This window comes from Acanthopagrus latus, chromosome 12 (assembly GCF_904848185.1).
Source record: "Acanthopagrus latus isolate v.2019 chromosome 12, fAcaLat1.1, whole genome shotgun sequence".
Taxonomy (NCBI): Eukaryota; Metazoa; Chordata; class Actinopteri; order Spariformes; family Sparidae; genus Acanthopagrus; species Acanthopagrus latus.
Genome location: NC_051050.1, coordinates 12,969,536 through 12,995,380, shown reverse-complemented (window position 1 = coordinate 12,995,380; position 25,845 = coordinate 12,969,536). Strand labels below are relative to the sequence as shown.

The following is a 25,845-nucleotide window of genomic DNA, read 5'->3' as shown; positions in this document are numbered from 1 at the left end:
TGAATAAAGCATGTCTTCTCATGCTGTTACTTTAGTTGCAATCACATGCTGGCAACTCTGTGTGAGAAGTCAGAAAAATATGCGCGTCAAAGTCTAAGAAGACACAGAAAACTCATTATCAAAGCCACCTATTTCCCTGATACTGCCACACTGTGACCAACTATTCAACTATTCAACCAACAGGAGGAGAGCTAGTTAGCTGTTAGCTAGTAGCGGTTAGCAAAGCCCAGTGCTTTTGGCTAATGGTGCTAACAGCTTACTGAGCTAATAAAAGCTAACAGTACTAAAACGAGAGGGGTTTTTGCATGTCCTCTGTGTATAACCATCACTTGGCAAATGACAAACTGAACAAGCGCTGACTACAACAGAGCACATCTAGCCTACTTATGTTTTTATAGTTGTTACCCGTATTTATGTTATTATCAGTGCACTGCAAGACAGGATGAAATCCGAATGGACCTTAAACTCACCATCAACACCATGAGAGTTTCAGTGCTAAGGGAAACATACAATATTGAACAGTGACAACACAATCATTTTATGGTAAATTTACCTCAGCTGAGTACAGTTTTAAAGCACTACTACTAATACTACTACTACGAACCATGATTAAGTCAAAAATAACATTTTGGTTTTGGGATAAGTTAAATTCAGTTCTCGACTAAAACTGTTTTTTGTGATGAAAGTTTATCGGGATCCGAAGTATTCACCTACATCTTTTGGTCTTCATCAGGGAACGGACTTTGCTAGATTCACCTGGATGGAGCTTACTCTCTTCAGTGATGGATAGCTAAGGTAACTCTGTTAGACAGCTATTTTCAAGGTCAAGAATCACTTCTCAAGCTCAAATAATCAAACATTTTGCCCAAAATCAAAAGCATCACAAACATATTCATCCAAGTAATCTGGGTCTAAAATTAACCGTGAGCAAGCCAGTTGAGTATTACTATTTTTTTCAACTGAGACATGGATCAGGAATCTGTAAGGGATTAGACTTTTAAAAGTCAAGCCAACAACCTGGTTGATGAACTCAGGGGTTTTCATTTCTCGCTGCAAAAATGTTACAAGTACACATGGCAAACATGGCTTCCTGGAGGATAAACACTGTTTTTATGTGATAACAACAAAGACAAAACAGGCTTTAGAAATGGTCAACATGCGCGTGCACACACACACAAACTGGGGCGGCTGGGTAAAGAGGTGTGTGCCTCAGTGTGGTCTAACAGCTGGGGAAAGCCTCCTCCTTGACCTTACTTGTCTGAAACCTGTTGCTGTGCCCCCCGAGACAGAAAGACACATGGAGCAGGGCATATGGTATAACATAAATATCACTCCCTTGTTTATCACCTGATTCTAATTAACTATGATGTCATGTTTTCTTTATTCTTCCCTCGCTTTCCCTCTCTTTTACTTAAACTCCTCTGCTCATGTTGTTGCCATCCGGGCCGTGCGCTTCACTCGCAGGCGCATTTTTTTTCCCAGTGTTTTTCAAAGCTTTTGACATGTCTTGGTAAGGTTCGGACAAAATCCAGCATTAGTGGGATCAGACCCAGAGCAAGGTCATCCCACACGTATACACACACGGACACACTTCCTCTGCCCTAGGGCGCAGAAGTTGTAATTTGTTCATTGCATCAATCACTTTCAACTGTCTTGCCATCTGTTTCTCTCTGTGTGCAAGTTAATTTCCAAGTATGATTGAATCCACCGGAGTTGGTCCATCCCGCTGTGTTTATTACAAAGAGGTCCTAGATCCCCCTTTTTTTTTTGCGTAGGGATCCACGGTGCCGAACACTCGCGTCAAAACGTGAGTAAGTATGATGCATCAGGGGGAGATTCAAATTTCCTTTCATCCTCCCAGGGCATCTAGTCCTTTGTTTATATGATTACGTGGGTGTTCTGTAAACGACATATCAAGTACAATTACTTTGAAATGTGTTCAAGACACTGATCCCCCTCCCCCTCCTCCTCCCTCATAAAGTTCAAGGGCTGGCATTCCTAAACCAAGATGTCTTTATTATTTGGTGGTGCCCTTTCATACGTGCAAGTCCTTATTAGCATAGAAATCTCAAACTCAGATAATCCAAGGCAAATTCGTCCACTCGTTCATTCAGAGAACTTTGAATCAGCTCTACATATATATTATTTGTAGACCTCTTGGAATAGCTTGATGTATTTTTATTGCAACTTTAACATGACTTAATGTGCTCTTGCCTTTACCCGTAATACATAACAAGGCCAGACTTTAAAAGCGGGGCATTTATCCAAGACAGATGTTCCACGCTGATTATCAACCCCAGTGACATCTGAGTTAGTCTGCTCAGCGGCACCGAGCCACGCATCATTTCTCCCGTTTCTCCAGTGTGCATAACATGTTTCGAAAAACTGTTTGCCAATGTCATTTTTTAGTGTTGTGCTTGGGTATGTTTGGTTAGTGTTTGGTTTGTTGAGGCATGTGGCGAGGCTCAGTATGCGGTTTCTGTTTTGACTACATCAGGATCTATCGGACCTGTGTCGGACCTCAAATGAAACGTACACCATCGGCTTCACACGTTCACAGCTCCTCTGTTTGCTCAGAGAGTCTTGTGGCCGTGCGACCTGACCACAGCAGCAGCTGTGAATATTTTACTTCCCGGGGAGAGCGGGAGAGAGAGCCAGAGAGACAGAGGAGGGGATAGAGAGAAAGAGAGAGAGAGAGAGAGAGTTTGCGAGCTCTGAGTCGGAGAAAGACGTGTGGGTTTGGAGGAGAGGTGAATAACTGAAAGAACCACAGTCCTGGGGGCATTTACAGCAGTTGGGCGGGGGGAGCGCGAGAAAGAAAGGGAGGAGGGGAAATGTTTGCTGAGAGGGCAGCAGTTTGGACGGGATGCCAAAGGGTGAAAGGAGGGGGTGAGTGGTTGAGAGGAAGAACGGGTGATGGGGCGATTAAAGGAGTTGCCAGAAAATTTGGGGTTGGGGGGGGTTAAAGGGGTATTTGCAGAGGTAAAGAGGGTTGGGGGGGCAAAGGGGCTCAGGGGGCAATCATTGGAAGCAGACCAAGGGAGTTCCTGGAACCCAGAAATTGAACCAAGAGTCCTCCTCCTCCTCCTCCTCCTCCTCTTCGTCGTCCTCCTCGCATGTTCAACTCATTTAAGTATTAAAACTTTTTTGTCTTTGATGTCCATGCTGATACCCTTTAAATGAAAGCTGAATTGACCAATATTTTGTATATTAACAATGTGTTCAGTGAAATGGGTTGCTTATGCTGACAAAGCCACAGGGAATTATCACAAAGCTCTAAAAGCTCCACAGAGCTGTTAAGCCTCACATATCTCATTGTTTTGGTTTTACGTTCCAAAGGTTAACTCAAAAAGTCTCACCGTTCCAACCAGCCCTATTCTACACAGAAGCAAGTAGCCATTTCAAGCAAAAAGTTAATTCCGATTAACTGAATGAATGTTAGCTGCACCGGACGGATCAAATTTGCAAATAACTGGTGAAGACAGGATGGAGGGCAAGATATTCTTCAGTTCTACAAAAAACATTACTATCTAAAATGACACCAATGCACTGAAACAGTGCACTTACTGGGAATTGATTCTAAGCATCTTTTTATACAATTTCTGTTAGCTTGCAGACTAAATTGCTTTACCTACCTGTTCCAGGAGTTTATAGAGTAACACTACAGTAGTGCACCATTCACTAAAAATCTAGTATCCACTTTAATAATGTTTACTGGCTTTTTTTCATACCACCTTACCCAGTTTTTTATTGTGTGTTCAAGTGCTGTAGGAATTATTGGAAAAACGTTTATCCGAGGAAAATTTAAGTGAATGCTCTCAAGTCGATACAAGAAGTTGCCAAGCTGACGTCATATGACATTGAAACATGTCGGATCAAAGTAAACTTCTGGTTGAGGCTAAGAAACTTTTACCAGAGTCATGTATTGTATAGTAAATGTATCGTTTCCTTTGCTCTTCCTCATCAAAAACTGGAAACAGATCATCATTTCAACATGTTGTTCAAACTAACTTCTTACTGATGTCCATGGAGCTTATTGATGGAAAGTATATGAAGTTATTTACAGATGCAGTGGCATGATAACAAATTAAAATCTTAATTTCATTTTTGGGTTCTGGTCTTATTTTGCTATTTAGTGAGGTGTTAGCAGACTTCAACACCTTGAAGTTTAAATATAGAAATAAGGATCATTCCATCCATCTCATTTGTAAATGCACGCACGCACACACACACACACACACACACACACACACACACACACACACACACACGCGCACACACACACACACACACACACACACACACACACACACACAGCAGTCAACAAACTACTCTGTGCTGCCCGTTCTCTTCCGGTTTAGAGGCAACCTGTACCTGGAGCATGGCCTCGGCCTCAGCTCCGGCTCCATCTTCACATCTCCTGAGGGCTTCAAGTTTCCTGCAACAGGTGGCTCAAACATTTGCCTTGGCCTGCACTGAGGTGAGGCCTCTGTTTATCGATTCGGGAGGAGAGAGGAGAGTCAGGAGTGGGAGGAAAAGACAGAAATAAAAAGAAGGGGGAAAAAAGGCTAAAGTTAAAGCATGTCAGCAGGAGAGAGAAATATTCGGGAAAAAGTCTCTCTGACACAAGCCCTAAAATGTGAGTCACTGCAGGAGAGTGGGTTTCTTGTAATGCATTTGGAGATAAAAACAAGAATGTAAACATGTTATTTTGTACTAATATATTAGCCAAGACCTTGATAGACCTATGAAACATTTTCCAGAGCCTGAGCCAGAGCAGAGCCAAAACTCCAAAATTAGTCTCTTCTCCCTCGCAGTTTTTTCTCATCTCATTCCTGACTTACTTTATTCATTTTGTTCCTCCATTCTCTCTGCTCTGCTTTACCTCTCTTCTCCTTTCCTTTCCTCACCTTTACTCCCACAACTTTCCCTAACCCCCTCCCCCAGTACTCTCCAGAGGAATAAGCCTGCAGTCTAAATTAAAATATATTTGTTGTTTTTGTTGGCTTTCTCTCCTTTAAGTCCACTGGCGTGATTCAGGCTTAGACCCAGGGTCGCTGGAAGCAGCTATGGCAGCAGAAAGCCTCCATTAGTCCTTGATCACTGGCTGCCTGACAGCAGAGTCAACATGCAAGGCATTAGGGCCTGACATGGGATCAAATAAAGACTAATTTACTGGGTGTCTGTGTATAGTGAAACCACATTAACCATTCCCTTTCCTGGTTATTTTTGTCATAATTAAATTAGCTGGAATGAATAAAAGAATCAATAAAATGAGCAAAAGGGGAAGTTAATTTACAGTACAAAACACAAAAAGAAAGAAAATGTTTTCAAAATAAATTTTTTATAATGATTAGAGAGACAGCTCATTTGAAATGTAAAATTCTGTCATACTGGTTTTATTAAAAGACACCATGACTGCCAACCATATTTTTTCCCCCTCTGGATGGTATTTTTTCAGATTTAAAAAAGGATTTGGTTGAATGTCATGTTTCACCACAGGGTGAAGATTTTGATACAAGGCGCTAGAAGCTGTTATGATGGAGAATACCTTTGCCATCTGCTATTCATTCAAGTGGATTTTCAGGGAGAAAGTGTCATCAACCAGATTAAAATCAGAACATCACTCTGTCTGATGGAATTTTTAATTGCACAGACCTCTAAACTTGACATGCAGGTGTTTGTCGGAAGGATTAAATGCATTTAGACATCACTGCAAACCAAAATTTTCAAAGTAATCATGGAAAGCTTGCACAAGGTCACTACATTTGCAGTACTGTCTCTGTTCTTTATCACATACCACATGAATCAAGAAGCAAACAACAGAACCACCAGTGTACCTTGTGGTTTCAAAAAACTTTCTTTGCAAAGGCTATACATTCTTCACATTTAACATATGACAAAAAACGCTTAACCAGTTGTGAAACAGTCTTGGATAAATACTGATACCTCTTTATGACCTATGTATAAAAGCAAACGAGACCATCAGCGAGAAGAATGGCCATTTCTGCATGGATATCTCAATGCCTGCCATCAGGTCCCTTTCAGAAAATTAAAACTACTGAGAAAGAATTGAGGAGACTCACATCCTGAGGAATAATGCTGTTATTAGCCAGGCCACTAATTAAGAAACATTATATGATGGCCCTGTTACGGAGAAGTTGTTGTTGGCTTGTTATCGTTATGATATAAGAGATAAAATTACAACAGAATGTTATACATCTTATATTATAAGACTAGGCTTGTGCAGCCTTGGTGGCAACATGTGTTCTCTGAGTGTTCTGTAGGTTTCAGTTTGGCTATTCTTTTACAACACATGTAGTTGTAAGAATTATAGCTGCAGATACAGTTTTTCTGGTTAGACCATTGGTAATATGAGGGGTTGTGGCTGAGGTTGGTGTGTTACATGTGTGGTGAGAGTGTGTAAAGCAAGAACAGACTGAATGTGCTGAACATGAGGTATGGTGGCAGAAGGAGCGAGTGGGATTTTTCTTTTGGTGGGTTGCAAGTGCTGTGGTATAGGCCTATAACAGGGTTGTGGCAGGGTTGAGGGTATTTTATGTGGCTGTGTGTGTGTGTGTGTGTGTGCATGTGTGTGTGTGTGTGCGTGTGTTTTTAAGCTAGACTACTCTGAATATACTACATCAAGTTGGACTTTGGACAATGTTAAACTGTAAAATGCAAAGTTTGTTAACTGTGAGAGGAAACATATATACGTATGTATCCTATTCTTTTTAACAAGAAAGAAAAATAATCGCACAAAGAAAGACACTAAAGTCTGAAAGGCTAACTGAACCCTATTCCAGTTAATTTTGAGCGTCTAACCAAACAGTAAATGTAATATATTAGGTGCCCCATCACACATTTTGCTGATAATTACATAATGTACTTTGGAATCTCCACTACGCACATATGTCTGTGTGAGTGGAAGTTATGAAAAGTGATTTCTTTTTTCAGATTGTTCTCGTTTACTCCCCCCTTGAGCAAAACTCCCACTGGCTGTTGCTACAATTGAGCTCATTCTTAGAGACTCTTGGACTACTTCTTGACACACTAGCCAAGAAAATCAACAATTATGAAAAAGAGAGGCTCGAGCACTAAGTCTTGAAACCTGTCACACACGATCACAGACTGTTGGGCCCGAGTGTCCCTTGATCCCAGATTCAGCTCCATGGTGGGAATGTCACAGTCTGGTTTGGAATCAGCATGAAAATAGTCTGGTATTACACGATGTTAGAGTGTGTGGTAATAAGTATGTGGTTTTGCACTGAAAGGGGTCCGTGTGGGTCCACCACAACAGTTTGGATGGCATAGTGGAGCCTAAAGCCTGGAGTATGTAGAATTATCAAGATGTATGGCTATGTCACTGTGTGGAGCTGTCTGGGTTCGAAGCTTTTTTTTTTAATCCGTCTGAGAGAACCACGCCATCTGCAATCAATTAAATAGTGGACGACCATCCCTCGCCCTACCCCTCCCATCTATGGGCAATCACACATGCTCTGCAGGAAAGATGTTCTCTGGTATTGGTTCCCTCCTTTAAAAGCAATTGTAATGGAAACCTCTTCTATTGAATGTAGACCTACTTACTGTACGCCGTTGTTATGTACAAACTTTTGAATGCACCTGCTGTTAAAATGTCATTCAGCACCCTATTGATTTTAATGGCTACATGATTTACACGCACTTCCTCCTCATGGGGCTCAAAAAGTGAAAAAAATTCCAAAATGCGAGGTGTGTCTTTTTAGGCAACTTTATAAGCCATGCTGCTGAAGTCAACAGAGCAGACATATTGGGAGGGAGAAACAGAAAGGCCTCGCAGCTACCTATGACGTTTAATGTCAACTTACCTCCCTGATGAGAGAACGATACCTAATGGTGACATCCTCAATGTGAATGAATCTACATCTGACTCAACAGACAAGCTGCACAGTGACCATAAATTATAATCCCTTTCACCACAAAGGACCCCTATGAACCCCACAAGTTGGGGTAAAAGTGTTAGTCAACTCCTCGAGACAGGATATAGCAATTTCACCCATTTCTCTCCCCTCCTCTCTGCTTCAGTATAAAAACAATGCCTGTTTCATGTCAACTGAGCTTTTCTCCATCTGGGCCTAAACAAAAAGGGGCAATCATGGAGAAGACTAGTCCTGTGAGTATTTGGTTGTGGTGTGTGTGAATGCACACACATGTGCGTGAAGACAAGATGTGGACACTGATGGGTTTTCAGTGATGCACTTTGCCTTTCAGCGCGGAAGAAAACTTCCTATGGATGTCAGACTCTGCAAGTGCTTCATGCCAGCGTGTCATACCTGGTGTGCATTATACAACAGATTTAAGACATTAAAAAAAACAAAAAAAACAGGGAATAACAGTCCAACTTCATGAGGAATGACTGTTTGGAGTATTTTGGTGTTTGTTTACACTGAAATAATAGTCAAACTGCAATCTGCTTATCAAAGGCAGCCAAATGAATGCGCTTGATAAATTATAAACAGACCACAGCCATCCCTGTGCAGGTGAGCCAGGACTGTAATGCTACACGTCTGTTACAGTTTTGATTTTACTTTGCGTGTACCAAAATCTGATCTGCACCAATTCATTATGAAAGAAAACTGTGTAATCCATTTAAATTGTAGCGGCACATGAAGGAACAATGATAAAGTGCTGCTAATTCAAGACAAGCTTTCTTTTTTATTTCTAAGTTTCACTATTAGTTTTACTAACAAATGATAAGTAGAGGGAGTATGATGATGTCTCAATAGTAAGAGCACCCCGAGTGTACATATTACAGCAAAAAAAACAAAAAAACAAAGAAAGAAACTCTCCTGGTAAATGTAAAACACATGTTGGCTCCATATGAAAGCAATAAACAGCTTCTGGCCCCATGTCCCCAATTTCAGCCGTCATACAGGGCGAGCGTACATAATAGCAACGATGACTGCCCAAAACACATTTATTGCATTTAATTATTTAGTGTGCTGCTTTCAAGCCCCCAAGGGTATATGAGACACCATCATTCGCCATTAATCACACAGCTTGAAAACCTAATTAAAGTCATGTGTGAAAGCTTAGTGTAACCTTAGTAATGGTTTGATTTTTCTATTGTCATACAACCACACAGGCTTATGACGAGGAATGTAATATCATAGTTTTATGCTTTGATATTGACTATGTCTCTTCGGTTTATGGATTCAAGTTTCACACCATCATTTGTAATAGCATTCAGACATCGACTTGCATCAGCAGGTGACATCACGATAGCTGGTGTACTTGCTGCTACATAAACCTGCAACTACTAATTATTTTTACTGGCAATTTCACATTATTGTCTCAAAATAGCCAATGTGGTCTAAAATGTCAGGTATAAAAAATGTTGGTGAGTAGTTGTGTTTACATGGACCATAACATTCCATTTTAAATCAGAATCATAGCCCAATCAAAAGAAAAATGTCTTATAAAACCACCTCAATCAGAAGACTCTGATCTGATCTAATGGAAATTAAGGTTTACTCAGATTGGGACGGTTGTAGCATAAACCTTTCATAATCTGTTCAACAGTTACATATCAGAAATATGCCTCTCAACTCAAGTTTTATTTTTTAAAGAACAAAAGCTGACATTTTTGGTCAACATCACAGGAACTTCAGAAGCACTAACACTTAGGCACTAGAGCTAGATGCCAGTGCAGAATCGCTTGTTGACACGACACATGAGCAGTCTCTCAAAGTTCTTATCAGACAGCCGGTTCTGTTTGGCACGGCAAGCCAATCAGAGGCAGTGTAGGCTTAGCATGTCATGACATGCTTCATGCCTTTTTTCAAAGAAAAAGAAAATATATATTATATAGGTCTTTTTTTCATGTTATTGGCTAAAATTGTTTGTAAACTGAGTAGTTCAACTACAAAAAAATTACCCAAAAAGTAGTTGAAATACTTGACGCAGCACAAAATATGAATGTAGTTTAACTACCAACAAGTTACAGCAAATTGTAGTTAAGCTATGTAGTTTAACTACATGTAGTTTAAGTCTCCCCAACACTGTTAATCAAATAGTTGACAACTGAGCAATAAATCGATTCAGCTCTGCTGCTACAGTAACTATTGTGTCCTTAGCAGACACTAGCTGGCTGGTGCCCTGAGGGTGTCCCCACAGTCTGGCAAACGGATTCACACATAGACACACAAATCATCACCGCTACAGCTTTAACAAATAAAACTAAAGACGAACCATTCCACACTGCATTCTTGCTCATAATCTTCTAGACACTGTAGACAACAGTACCAGACATTAACTTCAAAACTAAGGCTTAAAACAAGAGAAAACAAAAGGAAAAGCCCTTCCCTGAAAGAAATCTGGCTTTATTAGACTGTCAAAAATGATGGGCGGCTAATAGGAACCGCAGGTCGCTGGAGACTTTGCGGCCTCACAGACCATTTCTTTTTTTTTGCTCTGGAGGAAACGGTGGTTATGGCAGAACAAGACTAGGATGGGCAACCACAATGTCACTCACAGCACTGTGCCCAGACTCCGTGTTGGTGCATGTGTGAGTGAGTGCAAAATCTCTATGTGTTGTAAAGGCGCTATAGCCTCATGGACATCTGTAAGCATTGGCAGTACGTGTGCACAAGTGTGTTTTGTCTCTGTCATGCCAGGCTATAGTTGGACGGACTAACCGCCTCACCGTTTGATCACTATAGTGTGAGTCTGTGGGAGGACAGTGGTGGTTTTTAGACTGGCATTCTTCATCTCTCCCCTCAGGTCACCTACAGATCCAGATGTGAGATAGCTTGCAACCTACAGTGACTCTGGTGGCGTCTGGTGGAGACCTCCAGCAGTTCAAAGTGTTTTTAGTTCGCAGCTGCTGAATTTGGCTCGAAGTGTTATTTTGCTGGAATTAGTTAACCCCTGTTGTACTTGTGTGCCAAAGTCTAGTTTTGTGTGTGTGTGTGTGTCCGTCCCATAAAGGATGTCAGACTGTTTCATAAAGGGCTCCTAAAAGCTGCGCTGCTGCCGGCTGTTTGTTTAGAGAGAAAACAAGCCGAATGAGACAGGGGAAAGAGACTCTTCAATTTCCTTATCTCTGATTCCCCTTGGTAACTGTCCAATATCCCTCTACCCTGTGTGTATGTGTGTGTGTCTCCTCCTGCAGAGTCCAGTCTGTGCGACCTGCATTCACAAGCAGCCTCTTTTGCTTTGCTTTCCATAGTAACAATCTCCATATGGCAGGCACTATGATGTTGGGCTTTTTCTTGCATGAAATGGATCAGATAGAAGTGGTGACGACCCAAGCTTCTTTTAAGAGCTTTTGCGGCAATTTACGTCACACACGCGCACAAGCACACACCATTAATCATGCTTATATCCATACAAACATTGTCAAATGTAAACTACAAGAGCATACAGACACACACATTACCATTCATATGCACACACACTTCAAATAACATTACATTACGATACTGTTTTCTTTCTCCAGAACTACACACGCCGACCCTATCACCACGCAGAGGGAAGCCTGCATTGACTCAAGTATTTCAGAGGGAAATTGCAGAATAAGATAGTGAGTGTTATTAAATGAGGACACCACACTGGCCCTCTGACAGTGATCTGATGCTGTTGCTATATAGGCTTTGTTTGTTTCTGTTTCTTAGGCAGGGGTGCATAAGTTTTGCCTACATTTCCAGTTTTCATTTACGCCCTTTATCTACGCTCCCCTTCTCTAATATTCTGCGCTCATCCTGCTCAGCTTGTAGTTGTCCTCACCATGACATCTTGTTGGCCATCTCTCTGTCTCTCTCTCTGTCTCTCTCTCTCTCGTTGTTTTACTCAGCTTTCTCATCCAGATGTACTCTGTAGTGAGAGTCTATCTTACCTTGGCTTTAAAACTCACGTCCTCCAAATGATCAAAACACTCGGGGACTGAGTGCAGACTTCAAAAGACAATGGATAAAGGACCTCAGGGAGACAACAAGGAGGAAGGTGGGGAAGAACTAATGATGATACAATACATTTACAGTGTGTGTTTTCACTTGCACCTCTGACGCTACTTGGTATAGTAGCAAATAGTAATAAATCACTATGACAATACTGCCTCTGCTGGATGCCTCTGAATAACATACACTCTATTAAACATCATCATCCCCACGAACAAACTGTACAGAACACTGAGTTGAAGGAGTGCTTTAACAAAAAACTCCACAAAACAATTTATGGATCACTGCAGCGATCCATAAATCCTCACACAAGGACAGCCAGAGAACTTAATGGCAGGATCCTGTTATTTACAGTACGGGAGGTACCCTCAGGGGGGTTTCCCCGTTTTGAATAGTTACATGGATGCGGCCACAAACCTTGAGGTGTCTTTGACCTATAATTAAACAAAGCTGGGTGAATGAATGATCCAAGCGCACCACATCACCTCAACACTGAAATTCCTCAGAGGGTTGTTATGCGGTCTTGCTCCTAATTCCTCTCTGAGCGCAAGTTATTCAGGCAAGATGGAAGCAAAGCTGAAAACGGGAATCTGGGTGAATCCCACAATGAGTGTTGCAGCTTTGTTTATGTGCTCCAGTGTGATTGTGCTGCATGTTGCTGTGTGAACTGATGCAGTACGGATACAGTGTGGAAACATTATCCCAATCTTATGCTCACTGAATATTTGACAATGGTATTTCTGACACTTGAAATCCCAGAAGGAGCAAATCTGAACAAATCTGTCACATGTCCATCCAAAGTTGCTGCCCTAGTAGATGCTAACATTGTACCATGTAATGTTTCAACTTATACATCACATATATTTCTATGTTACAACATGTCCTTTGCCATGCAAATAATAAAGGCCTGAAGCTTGACTGTGGATCTTCTGAAACCCAAATCCTCTCTGATACTCCAGGTAGACTGTAATACGGATACAGATATGTCTGTTGTCTGACTATGGTAATATGCAAATAAAGAGAAACATCTGGTGACCGATATGTTAACTGATGGAAGCCAAGAATATTATTTTTGTTATCATAACTAATCCGATAAAGAGATCAAGTTAAACTAGAATTAATATAATTAGGGTTAGGAACACGGCATTACAAGGCTTTCTTAAAATTAAGAAGGGAGAGGGTGCAAATATCATATAACTCTGGCAATGCTGTTTTAGAGTTTAAGGCACATAAATAATATCTATTCTTCCAAATGAAAATCAAGTATGGACACAAAATGTAAACTGATCTGCTCCAAAATCATGACACTGCATGTCAATGATATACAGCTGTGTATTCAAAAGCTGCTCTCATTCAGGTAGCATCAAAGAAATGTCTGAGAGGCCAAACAAATCCAGGGACTAGACCCAAACTTGGTTTCTTGGCTGTTTTTAACTTCAGCAGTTTAAGATATGGCCATCTGTCGAAGGTCACTCCAGGCAAATAAGAGGTACTATATCACTATATCTACTGCTAACAGATGTTCACTATACTCTTTGTTTAATCTATCTTTGGCTGTAGTGAGTAGCTGCCTTTAGTTGGTTAGCTCACTTAGCCATGGGGGAGTCACTGCGGGTGGGCAATAGAGCTCTACCAGCCTCCCAGTGAACACGGCTGGACCCAACCTCTGAGACCAACAGAGGTCAGTTAATGACAGGGGATACATTATAGAGGTGATTTACAGTGGCTCCACTGAGAGCCAGCAGAGCACCAAGAGACAGAGTCACACCAGAGTCTGGCACCAGCAGCGGGCAAAATGTCATGTGGAGCCAGAATATTGTCTCATCTTGCTCGGTGAATTGATTTATTTAGACCAAACCAGAAGTGATTGTAGAAAGCTATTCTCTTTCTCAGTTTGAATCAACTGTGTTTCATGCCTCTTGTGGTACAAAGTGGTATTACAAGACAGGATGGGATGGAGCTAGCTGGTTAGGACTCTAACTTCAGTTGACATGTCTGTTTGATTGGACATAAGTGACAAGAGAACTGATATCGTGACAACACATAGAATGTAGCACCATATTAGAGATTATACTTCTTTAGAACACTGTCTCAAACAAAAATCTAGATTGTAAGTGTATGTGTTTCTTTACATATTACACAGTGTTTGTAGAGACGAGACAGAGAGCACAAAGAGCTGATGACAAACAAATGGCCTGAGCTTCTCCCACTACAACATGTACCGCAGGCCTGCAAGCTAGCAACCGTGCACACGTCAAGTTTTCTGGCAGTCTTGTTTTTTGACATGACACATGAGAGACAGAAGCAATGTGTGGAAAACTACAAACGCCAGATAATCATCCAAGTGTGAAGCATCTTACAGAACTCAGCCCGGAGCCTTGGACCAACCTGCTCATCAAAGACAGAGGCGGGAATTACCCTGGCCTGGTGAATACACACACACACACACACACACACACACACACACACCCATATACAAACACACACACACACACACACACACACACACACACACACACTCTCAAACACAGACACAGGTCTAATGCGTCCCAGCTGTAAATGGTTGCGTGATACAGCGAGACAACAATTAATGTAGAGAGGAGGCAGGACAAGTTGACCTACTAAACAGAGAGAGAAGAATATGAGGGGGAGGTAAAAAGATGAGGGAAGGTGAGAGAGATGAGGCGTAGTTTGGAAGAAGAGTAAACGAAGTGCAACAGACAAAGACATCCACAGATAAAGGGACTTACTACAGTAAACAATAACAACTGTGTGTAGCCTCTTGCAAATTACACTAAATGCCTAAAATAATTTTGAAATATGACTTTCTGCAGTCTCATCCTTCAGCAGCTGTTAGATGAATGATAGTCAATGTCTGCTAATCACTCCTGACAAGCGCCATACTGAAGAGAAAAGCCACTCTAAACAAATGATGTCTTATTGTTGTTTTACTATGTGTTACTCTGAAGTTCCCACACAGCTCAGATGATCATGGTGAACATGAAAAAGTCCCTCAAAAAGAAAGAAAAAGCTTCAGGGTTGAATGTTTTCGTGTTTAAACTTAATTTGCATCCTTCTATTTCACTGGAGTGTTGACGTCTCTGAACCAGAGAATGTGCCCATATGCCCAAAAAATATCCCTCAGTTCTGTCGGTGCCTTTACAGTCGGTTTTTTATTATCTGTCAAAGGAGTAACTGTTGGATTTGTGCGCTTAGTTTAAAAAAATCCAAACAGAACATTAGACACAGTGGGTCTGTCAGAATTTGATTCTTGTGTGTTTAACCTCTATCTGGAAGGTCTAAGAGAAGAAAACTTGGAAACCACAACCAAATTTTTAATCTTTACCGTGGAAAAAGCGTAGTAGAGAAGGATGAAGAAAGGAAGAGAGGGAGACAGAAAAATAACCTTCAGCTGAAAGCTCTGGAAAAAGCAGCCAACTGCTATTTGGAACACAAAAATATAATTTATGTCTTACAATTATTTTTTAAATTTCTAAAAGGAGCTGTTTTCTAGCTTTCCAACAACTGCTGTTTGTTGTTGGAAAGCTAGAAAACAGCTCCTTTTAGGAAAATTTTAAAAATAAATGCATGCCATGAATTATCTCTAATCAGTCTACTTTAATGTGGAGTTTACCACTGTGACATTTTTCCCTTATAATATAAAAGGTGACTTCTAACACACCATAATTAAATGCTGAATTTTGCATCTCCTCGTCACCTTTTTCTCAGCCAAAAAAAAAAAAAAAACCTGCAAAAAGCTTTAACTTGGCAAGCCCCAAAGACGACACCAGTGTCCAACCTGCATGTATGTTCTGCATCTGCGAGAGGTACTAACTGGAAGACTCTGGACTGCAGAGATACAAACCGTCATTATGATAAAGCAGCAGCTTTTTTCCACCAGTCTCACTAATGTAGCTGCTTGTAATTGAGAATATGTCTCATAAAAAGTTGCATTTGGTCTTAGTGAAGAAGCGGGTCGAAAATTTAGGAGAAAACAAGTTATTTCTAATTTCAGAATAATTTTATGACTGCATCTAATCTAAAAATCCTTATATATGCCCACATTTAAAGTTGCAACTGCTTTCCAATTCATCGCAAAGCATTAAAGTACCACATAGCATCAGGATAGGCACATTATTTTACTGAATAAGACTGAATGTCCTCTTCTGAGCCAGCAAGTTTGGGTGTGTTGATGTTTATCTGGCAAACAACTGAAGAAAAGAAACATAAAAATCTTGAGCTCACACTGAAGTACTGTGTGATAAAGTTGCTGCACAGCACCGTTTTCGAGGTCGGGTGTGTGGATGAGTTTAAACATCAAAAGATTATTTATTTTCCATGGCTGATATCAAACATGAAGCTATTTCTCTAGATAAATGTTTCTCAATCACTGTCCATTAAAAACGGATCACATATCCACATTTCCTAATGCCATAACTGATTATAGAAACAACATGATCTTTGGCACCTAACCGAATTATCTGACTGAATAAAACTCATCAGAAATGTTTTGAAATGCAACATAAAGCACAGACCTAGCAGATGCAGCCAGAAAAGAGAAATCCAAGCTGCATGACTTGATGATCATTGTGCTAATCTGAAAAGGCTGAAAAGGCTTTCCGAAGGATTGCTTTCAGGGATTTTGTCCACCACAGAACTTGCTGAGGCAGTAATGCTATAGCCTTTCCATCAAAGCCATTTTTAGAAAAGGCCCTTGTTACTCCTTTATGTAAAAAATCAGTAACAATTAAAAAACAATAGTGAATGCTAACTTGTTCAAGCGCCTTGTGATTTTATGACTGCTGGTTGAACCACTTACATTTGTCTACCTGTCTTATGTTTGTGTGCTTGTGATACATATATGTCACCATATTTGTATAATCAGAGTAGAACACAAAAAGCAATAATAATGTATCCAACCATAAAGCAAGGAATCTCTGTATGCAGGAATCTTAAGAGCCGTTCATCTGATTTACTTCACACTTGGCGTGTGTTGCAAGGAGGTGTCAAGGAAGCGTAGTATTGACAGTAAACACCCCTGTTTGTTCTCTGTTCATTGTTGGTGGCATGGTTTCAGTGCTCTGCTTCATGGCTCTGCAGACTGAAGCTGGGCTTGAACGAGAGCCCTATTATGTGATCAACTTGCTGTGGTGATATGTTGCAGTGAAACAAAGAAAAAATGGTTCTGAATGAGTGAGGTGATACAGTCAACACAGGTTTTTTGTTCTTCTGCGGGAAATGAAATGGAGATTTTAAGGTTTTTATCAACAGTGATATGCTAGCTAATGTTAGTTTCAAGTGCTAGAATATTTAGCATTGCTTGTACCACTGTCAGTTGATCTGGGATGCCTCTGTCACTCGTTCTGGTGGTTCATACAGATGTGATCAAGCATGTTTTATATTACTGGGGACGGTAAGTCAGAGCAGTTCAGAGCCTTTGGACTGGATCTATGAACCCCTCATTTTACTTGACGTTACTGTGCTGAACATTCGTACCAATCAAGGACCCAGACTAGATTTCTCCTCTGAAAAATCACAAATAAATCTTCATCCGCAGGACAAATAAGTCATGGTGGTGAAGCATAGTGTCAAGTGTAATTTTGCTTGAAATAGCTTTCCTCCAAAGCTACACGCAGCAATACCTCAGATGAATTGATCAGCCCCTTTTGGTCAGCATGTTTTGAACGGGCGCTGCACTAGTGTATTTTCATGCTGCACTGCACGGCACCTGTCAGCAGGTGAAAGCATAGCTGGCTGAAATAAACAACTGCCTGGTTTGCAATGCAGACTCTGTAAAAACAACAAACAAGTAATGCAATAATCACCTACCCACAAACATTTTAAGAGGTGAAGTCAACCACACCACAACACAGCCACAGCAGCTGGTCAAAACACACATGCGCACACACACACACACATTTGATACACGAAGCAGGCATGCACATGAGTATATAAAGTTTCTGTTATGTTTTGTTACGCTCTCCATGCGCGCGTGCACACACACACGTAGGAATGCTCAACACTCACAATCACGCTTTTAGATTTGGCCACCCAGCACTCATCTAGCTAATAAAGGTTTTGGTTCACAGCCCAGAGAGGGGCTGGCTTTGAGGGGCAGTACAGAGTAAACAGAGCTTTAAAAACAATAACAAGTCACTTGTGAAAGATTCTGAGTTTGCAGCAGCTCTGTGGACCAATAAACTTTGTATTGGCAGGTGACTTTACTGGGACCTCGGGGGGTGTTTGCTTGTTGAATACAACAGGGATCAGGCGGTCTGGTGTCATCAACCCACAGAGGACGACAAACACAGTACACAGTCACTGAAGCACAGGTTTATTTTTTTATATATATATATATATATATATATATATATATATATATATATATATATATATATATATATATATATAATTAATTATGGGTTATTGAAAAACACATTTCGAGTAAACCTCATTTAAAGCCAATCGCTGCATGTTTGGTTGAGTAATGGCAGACACACTTCCTACAAAGTGAAAATGAGGAAATCTAGATGTGGATGGTGCCGTTTTACTACAGCCATTACACTGCACAATCAGTGTTTGCAAAAGTAGTCTATAGTCAGTTTAAAATAGTATTTACTTGTGATTTTAATGTTTAAAATAAAAGGCATACCCCAGACTTTTTTAAATAAAACTGTAACAAATGAGTCCTAAATTTGCTGTACTATACATAGTAAGTCTATTGAAGAGGATAACTTGCTTGTACAATACTCAGATTAACCCTTAAAGCCTAATTGTAAATTACTGATGTTGAAGTCTGTTGTCCACCGAATCCTTTAGTGACGAGTTATCAACTTCAAATTTCTTCTTGCTGTAATTTTACTGGAGAGAAGTTTAGAAAGACTGCATGCAGCCCCACCTTCGCTTATCATTTTTCAATCTATGGTGTTGATGAAAAATGCTTAAAAAACATCATTTCAGACAACTAAGATTATTGTTATAAAACATCCTGCCTACATTACATACGTTTTAAGTGTTGATAACCACAATAGAGGGACCACTGCAAATAATGTGTTTATATTTGGCTGCTATAACAATCTACGAATGTTTTACTCCATACAGCCCAAAAAATTTGAACATCAGTCGGACTCTAAATAGAACAGTTCACCCACAGAAATCAGGGAACGCAATAAATGATAATACCAGAGCTTTTTCTAAGCACTCGCAGATGGAGTAGCCTCTGCCTGTTGCCCTCATACGCAGTGACTTAGAATCACGTATGATCTTAACTGATCAAATATTTTTTCCCACGTTTGAATGGTATTATAAATAAAAAATGAGTATTAATACACACACACACACACACACACACACACACACACACACACACACTAACATACTCTCAAACACACAGAGCCATGTTCTGTTCCACTGAAGCTCAGGTCACCCCGCCTTACCACAGTCTCCGCAGACCGGGGGGGAGAGATGAAATAATGTTCACACTGACAAAGAAAAAACACACTCTCCTTCCAAAGAATGAGCAGGGAAAACAGGCGAGCGGTGCAGCTAGTGAGGTGGAAAACTATTCCTCACAAAGAATCAGCACAAAAGGCCAGGCACGCTAGAGACTGGGAGATGTGGCCGCAAAACCCTGGCTCTGAAAACCACACAAAAAACAATAACTGCGACCTTTGGAGGCTAGAAAAAAAAAAATATCAGCTCCAAATGTGTTTTAACGCAAAGTAGTAAAATTTGAATGTCTGTCTAGAAATATCTGCTGTCTTTTTCCTAATCCAAGAGAGCAGTGCCAATATTAATACACCTCTTAAGACATGGAGGCAATGTTATTTCATCTGGATATTGAGTATCTGTGTGTGTGTGTGTGTGTGTGTGTGTGTGTGTGTGTGTGTGTGTGTGTGTGTGTGTGTGCGCGCGTGCGCGTGTGTTTGCGTGTGAGCAAAATTACATCTAGGAATGGCCAAAATGACCCCCGAAAAGCCAAGTTTCAAAACCGCATAGACAATGGAATCTGTACTATGTTTGTTTTGTTTTGTTTAATTCCAGACCCCCAGTATGAGGGCTGACAGGACGGCGAAACGGGAGCTGAACGAGGGCCAGACACAGCCAGGAATAAGACCAAAAAGTACTCACTCACACCTTCCTAAGCCACCGCCGAGGTGCACTTTATCTGTCATATTTGCAGCCATCTTGAAACCATCTCTCAGCAGAGCTTTTCCTTAACAGAATACTGAACCCAGGCCCGGTCCACACTAATTAAGGTCGTTTCAGGGTCTCCTTGTGGTACCTTGTACTGTAGAAGTGATAAGATTTACCCAAGAGACTGTTTCTGAGGAGCCATTTATCAACCATTACAGAACCAAAGAGACTTCTATATCATTTGAATTCTGAATTCTCTTAATAAATTGATTAAAATGTTAAAATTTGTTGTAAAAGCTGTGTCATATTGTGTTAAAAATGTCTCTGTAAACAATAAAAACACAAATATGAGGTACACATGGAGAAAAAAGGGCTCAGCTCACTTATGTCCGACGCAGTATCATGCACAGCCTCAAAAGAGCTTTTTCACAGCAACTCATAGCAGGAGAAAGCATGTGGAATTGATGATAACATTAGAAATAGGCTGCATTCCATTTTTGTGAGCTAGTTTTCAAGGTCCTGATATTATGTATGGGGGTATACTGGAACACTTAATGGGACCAAGAGGTTGTTAACACAATGTTTCGCCTGTGTACCTGATATGACAAAGCAAAAGGTCTACTGATAGTTTGTGGGTTACAACTTCTAACTGGTGGAGCGAAGTCACGGGTTTGGATATGGTGGCTGCTCTCTAATGTAATTATTGTTACTTCATCCTCCATCGTCCGATACAATACTGCAATCCACTTGTACTTAGAAATCAGAAAAAAACGACCTCAAACGATTCACCAGGACGCATTTAGAATGGAAGTCTGGAATACCGAATCAGAAGGAGAGGTTTTCCAACTTGGAAGGTGATGTAATAAATTAAAGATGTACAGATATCATATTTTCCTTCCTGATACTGATTCCGGTACCTGAATTTTGTGCATCAACCTTCGTTTTGAGGGTAAAAGTTTTGAAGCAAATGGCATCTTCACTCGGATTCTCTATGAGGTACTCCTGTCAGTATTTCTAGAAAGTTAGATGATAATGTATTTTCACCACTACCGATCCAGAAAATAGATCTCTCATGAGCCTCTCATCTGTGAGATATGTGAAAGCAGCTTTCTTAGAACCAGGAACCACGTCACATATCCCACACAGAAACTGAGAAACCCCCATCTAGTTTCCATCACCATGAAGTCTGGAGATTATTGGGAGAAATTACCAGTGGGGTGCACAGCCATGGAGGGGGTTAAACAAAGGGAGGCATCTGTTTTTAATTCAGACATATTGTACTTGAGGAAACTTAAACTCTGACTGCAAAGTTGCTGGGCCTTCGAGGAACTAGAATACAGTTTTAGGATGCTAATTGGAATAAATTCTACCTGTAATTATGTGAAATGCTTTCAATAATCATACTGGACCCAGGCACACAACATTTTAATGAACCACTTTTTAATGATTTTAGCATCTAACCCTTCAAGTATTGATATCTGGTTATAATCTGGATTTTGTTGAACTCATGTGGAGACAGAATTTCACTAAATATTTACAAAAAAATGCTTGTTTTTTGGCCTTTATTCTTTCAGTTCTTGAAGTAATCCAGCTTGCAAATGTGGATCTGTGTTGGTCCTCGAAGGTAAGAGCTAATGCAAACAACTTTGATATCATTTCAGGAAATAACCCCAAATGTTCTCAGGGTTTCTTCAGGGAGAGAGCTATACAAACAATGCTGATTTTGATTTTATTTGACGATATGAGCCGTGGTTACTGATGGGAGAGCAGAAATCATCTGTGCTTCTCCACATCCAAACAGACAGGCAGGTAATTTTAGACCCTGGGAGAACAAATTGGCCTGTTTCACCCACTCAAGTCAATCAAGAGAGTGAGGGGGTAGGGAGAACGAGACAGACAGACAGAGACAGGGGAAAACACTGAACGAGACAAAAGGAAGAGGGTAACAGACAGAAAGATGACAGTCTTCAAGAGAAAATCATAGAAAATTAATAAATAGTAGACAACCGGTGAAAGAAAACAAATGAAAGGAAGGGGATAAGACAGAGAAAAGAAATCTGCTTCCCCATCCTCCCACTGGTGGTCCGTGTTCCCACTGTTCCCTCTCTTGATTTAATTGCCCGGGTAGGAGTGAGATCAGAGCAGCAGTTCGGCACTAAGCTTCCATCAGACTTGAGAAACAACAACAAATAAGAAATTAAAGAGATGAGAGAGCAAGAAAAAAAAACAAGAGACGAAAGAGGACAAGAAGTAGAAACCAGTGAAGCATGATGAAAAGGCACATAAAAGCACACATTTAGAAAACAAAGAGGAAGACTGCGTGCAAAGAAAAATGTGAGAGGAAGAAAAGGGAGGGACAGAGGAAAAGCAGAAACACGGAGAGCTGGTGGTCTATTTCCTTGTTTTGGACTATATTTAATTACCCAAGTAGGAGTAAGTTCAGTAGATCAGTAGATCAGTAGTAGGAGTAGCAGGCCTTCATCAAAGCAGCAGTCACTGCTTATTAGAATATTATTACAGAACAGCAGCAGCCAGCCAGTGGGCTGATTACTGACTGGGTCCAATGGGAGGCCTCATTTGACTGGAATGTACGGAGGTTGAAATGGAGAACAGGGATAAACACAGAAATACCATTTATAGACCAGACGTTTTGATATTCTTTTTTAAAAACTTTGTGTCCACAGGAGGGAGGCATTCTTTTTCATTATCCTGTACAGTGGGTTTTTAATGCCTTTCATTGATCTCTTGAACTTGATCTTTCGCCTCCAGAGATTTTGTGAAAAATTCATGTAAGCTAAAACATAATCCACATTTTCAACCAACAGCAGCAACACTCTGTAAACCATCTTCTCAGATATTAAGATATGATATGTAACATTTCTGCGTGAAATCTCTATAAACGGCTCGATCTGTGTTGTATATGGCTGAGTTGTTTCCTTATATTATCCAAATTGTCCAAACATTTTTTTTTTTAATTTGTCATTTCATAAAATGTAACATTTCATTGCATTTTCATTTGACCACCTGTCATTACAACTTTCAGGAATGAGCCATAGAGTGACTTCAGACTTTTATTCATCTCACATCAGGGAAATTCACTTGTGACTGTGGCAGGTAAACAGACACACAGACAAACAATAAGTACAAGACTTCAAAATACTAAAAAATACTAAAAAAGATTTTAGGAAAGGAATTCTACGAATGAGTTGAATCAAAATATGAGTAAAAAACATGATATACCTGGTGCATGAATATCTCTGCCTGAGTTATGTAGATAGATTTCTACTTGCAGTGGATTTTGTTGTCCAGTCAAGGCAACAACTCCCATTATCCCACGTGACTTATGTCTTTTGGTTTTTTTTTACTCAAGAGACCCCCAAGTGGCAGAAATTACATACTGTGAGTTTAATTTTATTCGGTATATAATAATCCCAACACATTTCATACCTAAACAACTGAATAGGGTTATACAGTCATAGTACAGTCACAGTTTGGTCAGGTTTTGTCAAGTAAATTTTTTGGATAAGGTAAGGCAAGAAAAATACTTGGTTAGGTAAAAACATCAATGTTTGGGCTGTAATCCCCATGTTACTTGTGCAAATTCCATAAGAAAAACTATGTTTCCTAAGTAACTAACGTTACATTATGTACTTGGTGTTACATCACTACTTTAATAAGTCAAGATAGTTCACAGTTGGTTTCACATTGGTCACAAAAAGCAGTCTGCTGGATTAAAATCCTCTCTTTTGACCCAGTGTCCCCGACCCCCTCTCTATTGAGTTTTCTTAATAAAACTTTTCCTGTCTTCCTCCTATACTTATGTAATAATTGACCAGCTGCTAGAGATCACCACCAAACAAAAAACATGTAATTTGTTGTAATGACATGCTGTCTTTTTTTCTGAGGAGGGCAGGATCACAATTAGGTGTTCAATCAAAGGAATATTGTGTTGTTTGTGACATAGCTGCTGGGTGATATCACATCCGATTTTACAACTTTCTTAGTCGAAACTTATGACAGATTCCCAAACTTTCACAAAATATAAATGTTGCAAAAACAACTGCATGAAGTCACTGTTTTTACAATGACCAAATATGTTTGTAATTCATTTGTAGTTGTAGTTGTTTGAGTTGGGATGACTGCATGGAAGGGTCACAAGCTGGGATGGAGTAGGTGTAACTTTGAGCAATGCGGTAAATATGCATCTGTCGGATTAATCTACATTCATCAAATGTTTTGGAACTTGGGCCATAAGAAATGCACTGCTGAGATGATAGGATGGAAAGACAATTTCAAGTCTATTTAATTACATAGCCCAAAATCTAAAATCACAATGCCTCAGTAGGTCTTGCAGTCTGTACAGAGTTTGACACCCTTGGTTCTTATCCCCTTGATTGGAGGAAGGAAAAGATCCCCATATTTCAACACACCTGTGTTAAAGTCAGTTGCTTTGTCAGTTGCGATAATCCAAATGTGTACAAGGCAATAAAAGAAAAATGTCCAAAATCAAAGTAAAATGTCTTTAAACTTCAGTGAGATATCGGTGCCTGAACAGAGAACAGGGGAGCAAAATACAGACGTGATCTAGGAATACCAATTCTAGGATGAAACCCAAGTAGAACAGCATGTTGGGTAATTAGTACTACCTACAGGAGTTCAGATCACATCTCCTCCTCCAATCAGGACGGACACTGATCTCAGGTTGATTAGCTGGTTGACTGGGTGAAATTAGGCAAAACGATGCCTTTTATTTATCCTCAGATTTGATACGGCTGGTTGATACGGTCACACGCACACAAACACAAGGTAGCATGCAAGCCTCTCCAACACACACCAACACATTAACATCCCTCCGAACTTACGCACACACACAGAAACATACACACACCTAGTGTGGTCCAACCAACGACCACCGTGACTGAATGAGACACAAACACACAAACCACAAGCATACAGTCCTTCCTGACTAAGAAAATGTTCATGTTTGATTTGGTGGATTGCATAACATGAATAAACAAGTAAAGTCACTTCCACATATTGATACTGTACACATGTAATGCTTTAGTTTTGGTAAAAATGGAATGAGAATGTTGCTGACAAAGGCTACTTTAAGCGTCAACTTTAAATCTAAAAAATGTCTCTTAAACTTTGACCAAACCAGAATATTATAACCACTACATATGACAAACTGCAAAGAGATAAAAATATCCTTTTAAACCAATAGCAGCTTTTTCATGATTTTGTTTTTGTTCACTTTTTTTTGTTCTGGTCCTCAGATACTTGAGACAGAGAGAACTGTCTGAAGTTGGATAGCTGTGATTTGGTATGTTTGCACTAATATAACTTGGATCACAAGTTCCCATTCCTGCCAAAAACCACAACTGTGTCAGCCAGGGTGGTGTTGAAGAATCATGTCTGGGATTTTATGAAGTCCAGGGTTTAATCTCTGCAAATAATACACTGAAGCACACATTACAAAATGACTTAAATGCACAGCTTCTAATAAAATGTCTCATTGCCCCCCGCTTTTTTTGGGTTAGGGTTTTCTTTATCCATTTCATACAGACACAAAGAGCATCAACATGTGTATCTACCCAATACAAGGAGGCAGAGTAAGTACGTGCGTGTGCAGCATGTATGTGTGTAAAGTACAGGCATAGAGTGAGTCAAGGTTGGCCTAATTGGAGGTTGTTTGTATGTCTGGGAGAATGTGTAAATGATGGAGGTAAGAAGAAAATTAAGGCAGGGGAGGGAGCAGGTGGCCTCCTTCATC

The 25,845-nt window shown here is 40.2% G+C and overlaps 1 long non-coding RNA gene across 1 annotated transcript in view; it reads right to left on the bottom strand.

The window, feature by feature from the left end:
- The window catches only part of LOC119029970, a 104,387-nt gene that overhangs the window by 59,976 nt on the left and 18,566 nt on the right, over positions 1 to 25,845 (bottom strand). The gene's annotated exons all lie outside the window — the stretch shown is intronic.